Source organism: Charadrius vociferus, unplaced genomic scaffold, assembly GCF_000708025.1.
Source record: "Charadrius vociferus isolate BGI_N301 unplaced genomic scaffold, ASM70802v2 scaffold61, whole genome shotgun sequence".
In the NCBI taxonomy this organism is placed as follows: domain Eukaryota; kingdom Metazoa; phylum Chordata; class Aves; order Charadriiformes; family Charadriidae; genus Charadrius; species Charadrius vociferus.
The window spans coordinates 4,067,120-4,076,125 of NW_009646945.1; positions in this window are offsets into that span (position 1 = coordinate 4,067,120).

The window sequence follows — 9,006 nt, forward strand, 5'->3', positions numbered from 1 at the left end:
TGCCAGGGGGATGGGAACAGTCTTTTTTCAGTGGTGCCCAGTGATAGGACAAGAGGTAACGGGCACAAACTTGAACATAGGAAGTTCCATCTTAACATGAGGAGGAACTTCTTTACTTTGAGGGTAGTGGAGCACTGGAACAGGCTGCCCAGAGAGGTGGTGGAGTCTCCCACTCTGAAGACATTCAAAACCCGCCTGGATGCTGTCCTGTGTAACGTGCTGTAGGTGACCCTGCTCTGGCGGGGGGGTTGGACTAGATGATCTCCAGAGGTCCCTTCCAACCCTAACCATTCTGTGATTCCATGATATACTTATTTTGGGATGCTGCTGATTTTCTTTCCTTTTCTGCACAATTGCACTGCTCTACAATAGGACCATTTTTTCTTTTCCATAACAAATACAAGTTCATTCTCAGAGGAGCACAGAATGTGAATAGGAAAAAAAAAAGAACTTTTTTTTAAAAGTAAAACTGTCTTATTTACTACAGCTTTGGTGTTGATGAATTAGAAGCAGCAAAAGGGTATGCTCTAGCTACAAAGTTCTGCTAGTTAGAGGGTATTGCCCAAGTACTTCTGATTTTCTTTCTGAAAAATGAGAATTGCTGCCAAAGCAGTTATCTAGCAGAAAGAAAATATTTATAAGCAACTGTGAATACAACTGCCAGAACACAGAGTGCTGCAAAATAATTCAGGTGAATGTTCATCAATGATAATAAATACATTAACCCACATCTCACTAAAATGGATAAATTGCAGTGAGAAAAAAAACAAAGGGCATAATTTTAAATAACTCAGGAATATTTGGCTTCAATATTAATTTCAAATGAATTTTAAAGGCAACTTTTTTTAAAAAAAACATATTAACAGTAAACTAAAGTTTCATACAGATCAATGTAAGAAATAGCTTCTAAAATACAGAGAAATAAAAAAGTCTCACTGTCAATGGAAAATGATCGGAAATACTGTATTTGGTTATTCTTCACAGGACAGTTACATGAACTGTCTCACTTTGCTTTAACACTGCATTACACAAGACATGAACCACGGACTTTTATCCACAAGAGATTTAAGGGTACTATATTGTAGATTTTCTGCTATTTGAAATTTCAAACTCTTGGTTCCATGTCTAGTTTTACATACATGACTGGGATTGCCAAAGCAGACATTAATACATACTTAAAATCTTACTGTTAAGTGATTTAATGAGCAAGAATTCTGTTATCAATGAATGCACTGCATACTGTTGAACATTCTTTTACATATGGGATTTTTTTTTCTTGCTCTTTGAAAGTTCCAAGCTGTATCTTCTTATCAAGGTATTAATTACAAGCAAAGAATGAGGCAGCACTGCAAATAAAAGTGGAGATTATTCTTCATATATACTAGGTATTGTGGATCAGCCTCTAACACATCTATTGACCACAGCCTGCTTTTTTCCTTTGCTCTCTGCTTCCTGAGGACACAATGTACCGAAGGAGAGGATGGAGCTGGTACATGGCGCTGCTGGCAGGAAGGTATGGTGGCCAGTGTTTGTGACAGGGTGAATGTTAAGAAGCAAAGTTTGAGAGCGAGGAATGAATGCAAGTGATGAGGAGAATGCCTGAGGTATGGGAGCAGCACGCAGGGGGAGGAGGAGCCAGCGCAAGCGTGAAAGAAAGGGAAATCCACCTGTTTTCCTTAAGCCACCCACACTCCTCCATCTCCATGTTTGCTTTCATACCCTTTTACTGAGTTAGTTACTTTGCAATTACCAATGAATCTGTCTGTGATTAAATGACGTTATCACATTCTCAACTTTTTGCAAGCTCTTCCATTTTCTTCTATTTCAGCAATCAAAATTTCTCCTTTCCTGATAAGTTCATCATGAGTCTCCCTATAGAAAGTGCATGATTTTGATGTATGTCTCAGAAAAGATTACAGAACAGCTCTATAAAATGAAAACTGAGATACAGAACATGGAAAAGAAATGTTTGTATTTGCTCAACAACACTATCATGGCAATACAGAACAGTCAATATAGATAATTCAACATGCATTTCATTAAAGTCATTTATGTGATGCAAAAAAAAATTGAAAATTAATAAACTATTTTTTTGTTATCTATTACTTTATTTAGCTTTTACGTTAGCACAGGGCAAAGACAAGTAAAAAAAAGCAAAATACATGTGTATCTGAAGTGTTACAGATTTTATTCTAGAAATATTTCCTAACCAAAGCACAGCCCTAAGAATAATCAGTCACGCAATCGTGGCTTTTTTCTGAGTAAGGAGTACAGACTCAGGATCAAGGCCTACTTCAGAATCCCATATATATATATATATATATTAAAAAAAATAAAAAAGGCATCAAAACAGTAAGTCAGGTCAAATGCATCCAAAATGTATCCATTCTTCTAAACAAGCAGTAGTCTAAGAAGAAAGATGGGGTAAGGAATGGAATTCCTGTCTTTTATTGAGGGTGCTGACATAGCATAAGAGGTGTATCAGAAACACTGAAAGGATGATAGTTGATAGGACTGATAAAAGTCAAACCATCTACTACAGTAATGCCTAATTTCAAAACGTGAAAGTACAAAATATGAACTCAAAAGGGCAGCTAAACGTGTTTGGAGGGGGGCTATTCTTGGGCACCACAGAACCTGTCCAAGAAAGACTTTAGAAGGATCACAGAAACAGAAGGAGGACTGATTAAACAGCAGTAAAAGAAGCTGAATACAGTAAGATGATGTCCTTGAAAAAGCTGAATTGCATTTAAATTAAGAAAATAAGGAATAACAGAAAGTTAAATGTTAAAAGTATGCTAAAAAGGATTTAGTGCCTCACCAAAGGCATAAAAACTAATAAATACACTGGAACAAGAAGCCTGACGCTGAGATAGAAGAAGGACAATTGGAATAGAGAAATAATGGAATATGTAAACTCATTCTTTGCTTCTATATTTACTGTGGAGGAGTTTCATAACATAACATAAAACGTACAATTCTCCATCCTGGGGCAAATACCAGAGAAATTATTCAAACTGAAGCGTCAACAAAGTATTTGAGATAAATCAAAAGGAATAGCGGTAAACTGCCAAAAGGCAATGCTAATCGTTTGAGAAGGCTTAAGGAACTCGGGGATGGGTGCCAGATCTCATTGCCATATGAATGGAAAATGGCTAACATACACGCTTTCAATTTTCAAGGGGGATTCTGGGAGTTAAAAAAAATACAGAAGAGTTATCCAGATGTTTCTACCACTATCTGGTAGAAGTGCTAAAAACAAGTGGACGCATGGGTAAGTATAACATATTGTGGAAGAGTCAACATGGGCAGAGGGAAGTCATACCTCAGAAGTCTCCAGGCTTCTCTGAGGGAGTAACACGCAAAGACAGATCACTTCATATGATGATTTCCAAAGGCTTTCAACAATGCTTTTCATCAAAGACCCTTAAAGAAACTTCCAGGAGACGTGGCAAATGTCTTCAAATGTAACTATTAAAGTCGGAAGATAGAAAACACAGCATAGGAATTAATTATCAGTTTTCTAATTTGAGAAATTCCATTGACAGAGTCTTTGGCCTGCTGGCAACGCTCCTCGTAACGCAGTCCAGGATACCATTAGCCGCCTTTGCCATGAGGCCACTGAGTATGTACAGTGAGAGGCAATGGAGAAGGTGAATAAGGGAAGACCAAGGAGTTACCAGACAACGATGGTTCCAGGCTTAAAGTAAACTTAAGATACTTTTTCCTATAACCCACAATTAAGTTGTAAAATACTTTGACATACTGTGGATATTATGGATTTAAAATGAATAGACAAATTCACAAAAGAAAAAATCATCACAGGATATTAGCTGTAGAACATAGCAAATATGGCTTAGTTTAAAATTGAAGAGTTTTGGGAAGAATCATATACTGTACTCTACACATCATCTTTGGAACACAGATGGAGACAGAGCACTGGATTATACGAACCTTTAATCTGATCCAAGATGGTTAGAAAACTTTATATTCTTTAGTATTTGCCATTCATGCCACAGCTGCAAGAGCTTGTAGACCTTTCCAGTTTGATTCCAAGCTAGTAAGCAAAAGCTTGCTTTCTGTTAACCTCCTGCATTTGCTCCTTTATCACAAGAGGAATACTTCGTAGCAATAATTAGAAGTAAAGTACATTTACCATTTAAAAATCTGATTCATAAGAAATAATAGACTTATTTCAGTAAGGTTGTCTGGTCTGCTACTTTGTGTCACGCTAAAGGGCACATCAAAACCTCATCCTACCCAGAACTGGAAGCAACAAATTCTCTTTCTTTCAAGACTCTCCACTGATGTAAAACTAGACTATTTTTCCATAAATCTCTCAAACAGCAATAGGAAAACAGTGTATGTCGAGTTCTGGGAGCTGTTGCAGAAGAGATGCCTGGCAGAAAGAGCTGAAAGAGACACTTCACTTTAATACATCAGGGGAAAAAAAAATGCATACACTTAGCAGTACATGACTAGGAAGATACCACCAGTCAGCTCCTTTATATTCTGTTCTTTCACATGGTGCATGGATTGTGTTACCTAAAGATTGGATGCAATTTATCGAGTCTGTGATTTTCAAAGCCACCTATAACTTGGAAGCATCAAAATCCATCTACATTTCTCTAAGAACTGCTGTTTTAGTGAAATGAATGATGATTCTGTGCTCCTCTTTGAAACATCATCTGCAGGCAGAAAATAAGAAGTATTAAAAATAAGATTGTGTCCATTATTGCCTTTCACTGGCACCTTAGTGGCATCGTCTTCCATTCAGGATCCAGAGCACTGAGCCCTCCCCTGGCTGTGGGGAAGTATAATACAGTTCAGTGGTTGGAGTATACCATTGAATAACAGTTTTATTGGACTCCATTCCTTGTTGAAACTGGATCACTGTGCAGTCAGAAACCTAAAAATCTTTTGGATAGTTGACAATTAGGAAGGCATGATACTGTGTAAGAGGTAATTTCACCCATTCAGCTTCTGCTGAACTGCTCTCTTTGATTTGGGCAACTCAGTTCTTCACGAAACATCTTAAGCGCCAAAGTGAGGTCTGACTTTTGCACTGAAATCAATCTCCTGTATAACACCAGTCATCAGATTTTTCTGACTTAATTCCTTTTGAGATAAAAAATTAAAATGAAAATAACAACCCATTTTTATTTTATGTTGATAAGGAACACATCACAAAGATGACAAGTACGCAGCTGGAATACATTTGGCAGGACAGTTAATTCCATATTTATCTAATTTCATAATAAAAATATATTTCAGCGAAACCTTTGTGACTTGTAGATCTCAGCTGTGCCAACATTTTAACTGCTATTAATCAATACTTAAGTATTGATTACTTAAGTAACTTAAGACTGCTCAGCAAAAAATCAAGTGGGTTTGCATGTTATCTTCCATAAAACAATGCTGAGTGGCAGCAGTTATGTTTCCTTCCTTAGTTTTCTATTAATACCATCCTGCCAAATTATTCTATCCAAGACCAACGTCAAGCTGATATCGTCCCATATAGCCTTTTAGAACATTAGCACAACAGTAGCTCCATTACAGCTTTCTGGAAACTTTCCAGTGTTTCAAGAATTACTATAAATTAATGTTAACTGCCCCGACAGCTCCTTGATCAGCTCATTTATTCAGCACCTTTATGAGACAGTCTTCAGCTCGCAAATATGTAGTCAGCTAATGCATATGCAGACTAGAACACTACATATGCCCCTGTAGTCCAAAATGTTCAGTCTAACAAGTTTAAGATTTATTTCCCTTATACAGTACATTTTCTGAAATATCCCATCAGTTTCATTAGAGTTTAATAAAATCTCACAAATTAATATAAAAAACTTTTCTAAACCAAGTTTTTCCTGCTCTTAGAAAATCTTACAAAGTTTAAATAATTTCCAAAGATAGTCTCAGAATTTAAAGTCTCACTATCAACAATTTTATACCAAAATAGTTTCTTATAGCTATAACATTATATCCTTAAATTTTCATATTGTTTATATATTAGCATTTCACTAGCCACTTAATGGCAGATAGTTTTTAAATTAAGATTTGTACTTAGATATAAAACATATTGTAGTTGAGACCTTAAACCACAACACTGGTTTTCGGAGGCTTATAAAAACAAGATCGCTGCAGCAGAACGGAGAAGGTGAATTCAGCCTGTAAGAAGCACGCTGTAGCTTTGGTAGAGCATAAGATGCAAGAGCATAAGACAGAAATGGCTACAGCATAAAGAACACAAAGCAAATATGCAAAAGAAAAAGTATACATAAATTAGCTCTCCCTTCTGTGCTTTAGAACATAGGTCTTCCAGGAACTTAGTTGCAACATCACAAAATCATATTTTAAAGCTTACTGAGAACTTCAAGGTAAATTTTATTAATATTAAAATAAATATATATATGGATGCTTAGTTATTTTTCAGTTCTATTAATTAAGTACAGAATTGGGCAGAAAAAGATTGAGGGATCTATCGAAAAAGAATTTACAATCTTCTGATTTGTCTGCCTATCTTGATAGGGCAGAAGACTTAAAGCTAATTACCATTTATAGTGTATACATGAGTTCAGAATATTTGTTCACATTTCCTCTATGAATAAGAAATATAATCATCTCATATATTCCAAATCAAACAAAAATGATAATAATACATCTTTTCAGTACAGATTTAGATATTTAAGCATCCATCCTAGCACTGCCTACCAAAGCCATGATTTTTACTGATCGCATGCATAGATGAATGTACATGCAGGGTCTCACCCTCAGACCCACATAAGCGTAGTTGATCTGCTACAGGTCTCCGCTTCCTGCAAGTCTTCCAATTTTGCTTCCAGACTTGCAGCTAAAATCCGTTTTAGCTCATATCCTCTCCTCTCTATAGAAAATGACAGATATATTATTCAATTTGAAGTTTTACATGCTCTTGTAATAGAAGATTTTAAGCTGCAATGCTTATTGTTAAGAAGTTGCCTTTGCATTCTCAGAGTAAATACTTATTAAATATTAGACACAGTAACTACTCAAAGGTGGGTTTTTTTTAATATTTAAATTGAAGAATGAAACTGGTCGATAAACTGTTATGGAATTTCACACAAGAAATAATGCAGGTATGAAACACTCTCTCTGTGCAACTTAAAGAATAAAACCAAGTTATTTCTGCCTGCTGAACCTTATACTTTTGATAACATTTTCCAATTATAGTGACAATCTAGTATTGCAGACATAGACCAGAAGTATATTTTTATGCGTATTCAACTATTATGCTCCTACATGATTAGTCATTTTAAAATGTATTTTCTTTAAAAATTGTAGCATTCAGTCAACCTAAAATATCACGCCCTAGTGCAAGAACTTTAGTCAATGACCATTTTCACCTATGTGAAAATAGATATTCCTTTCAACTTCTTACTTATTTTACATAAGTCTCAAGCAGAAGAATTCTAAACATTAAAATTTGCAAAAATAATTTCTATGTTTATAAAAAGCCAGTCCTGTACTCTTACTCCTCGAAGATATGAATGTCTCAGTGATTCTACTCTATAGCCACACAAAACTGTTAGTAAATAAATAATACGGTATCAGACTTCAGTTCTGTCCTTACCCTTCATGCTGCCTGTTTGCCTAGCTGCCACAGCCACTGTTTCCCACAGGTCTTTCAGATTTGATTCCAAAATTGCAAGAAGCCTTCTCTGGTTTGGTAGCTCATTTAGTCTATTATCTGCAGTAGATACAAAATATCAGTCATTAGTTAGAAAACTATATTTATATATTGCTTTTAAAAATGTAATCCTATCAGATAGATCTTGAACTTAAAATTTACTTTATATTGGAAATAACATCCATGATATAATAAATTATTAACCTATACTTTGAGTAATGTTTAAAAGAAATTTCTAAGCCTTGAAAAAAGAAAGCATTGTCATTTGCTTATAATTAAGCAATGCCAAAATTAAAAAGTGTATAAGGAATGAAAAACAATAGCACTCCCATTATCTTGTTAACCCTGCTCTCCTGGATGTGCCATATTTTAGATTTAAACCCCACAAAACAAAGATTATTTTTCTGTTTGTATCACAACATAACTGAGATTCTCATTCTACCCTCTGGATCATATCTTATCTTCCCATCTTACACATTACAACAGCAAGGAGGAATTATGGTCAGACATAGGACTGGGGATGAACTCCTGACCCTAATTAAACCAATCACAAAATTCTCATCAGCTGCAACTGAGTCCACCATAAGTCATTAAATAGTATGAATCACCTGGGCCCTGAGCGCAGCCTGTTCCCCCCTCCCAGGGGCTCGGCCACCTCTGGTCAAGGACAACTCTGCTATGATGCAGCTTGGTAACCTGGGGAGAAACCTGCTGTGAAACGAGCTGTGTGACAGGAAGTTGTGAGAGGAGGGTGTCTTCTCCTTGGCTTGGGACCTTTTAGGCCCTTGCCTGAGCTCTGTTGTAGGCGTGCTTTTGCCTGGCCATGAACCTCACTGGTCTTGACCTCCTGACTTGATTTCCTAGCTTGACTTTGGACTTGCCTTGTCATTATAGCCCAACAATCGCTGGACTGTTGGTTGAACCTGGTTGCTGTCACCAGCCCTGAATCTGACCCTAACATGTGGACTTGACTTCAGATTATGTCTCATAATTTTGGACTTTTGATCTGGACTGTTATGTGATCCTAATTAACATAACCAGACCAACTCCGCTTGCCTTGCCCAGCTACGGTGGGATTTTGCTCTTGTCAGTGAAGATCGTCTTGCTGTCATCATCATCTCCCAGATGCCCTTCCCTTGTGGAGCAGCCTATTTTCGCAGCTCCCTGACATACCAAATCTCGCTGTCCTTCATCTCCCACCTTTTCTTGCTCTTTTGCTTTTAGCCGATTCTTGATGCCATTGATCATTCTTGCCTTCCTGGCATATTACAGCCACAAGGGTTGAAGATAATTTTTTTTTGCTCCAGTTCTTTTTAAGACTGTTCTTTTATTTCATTTTT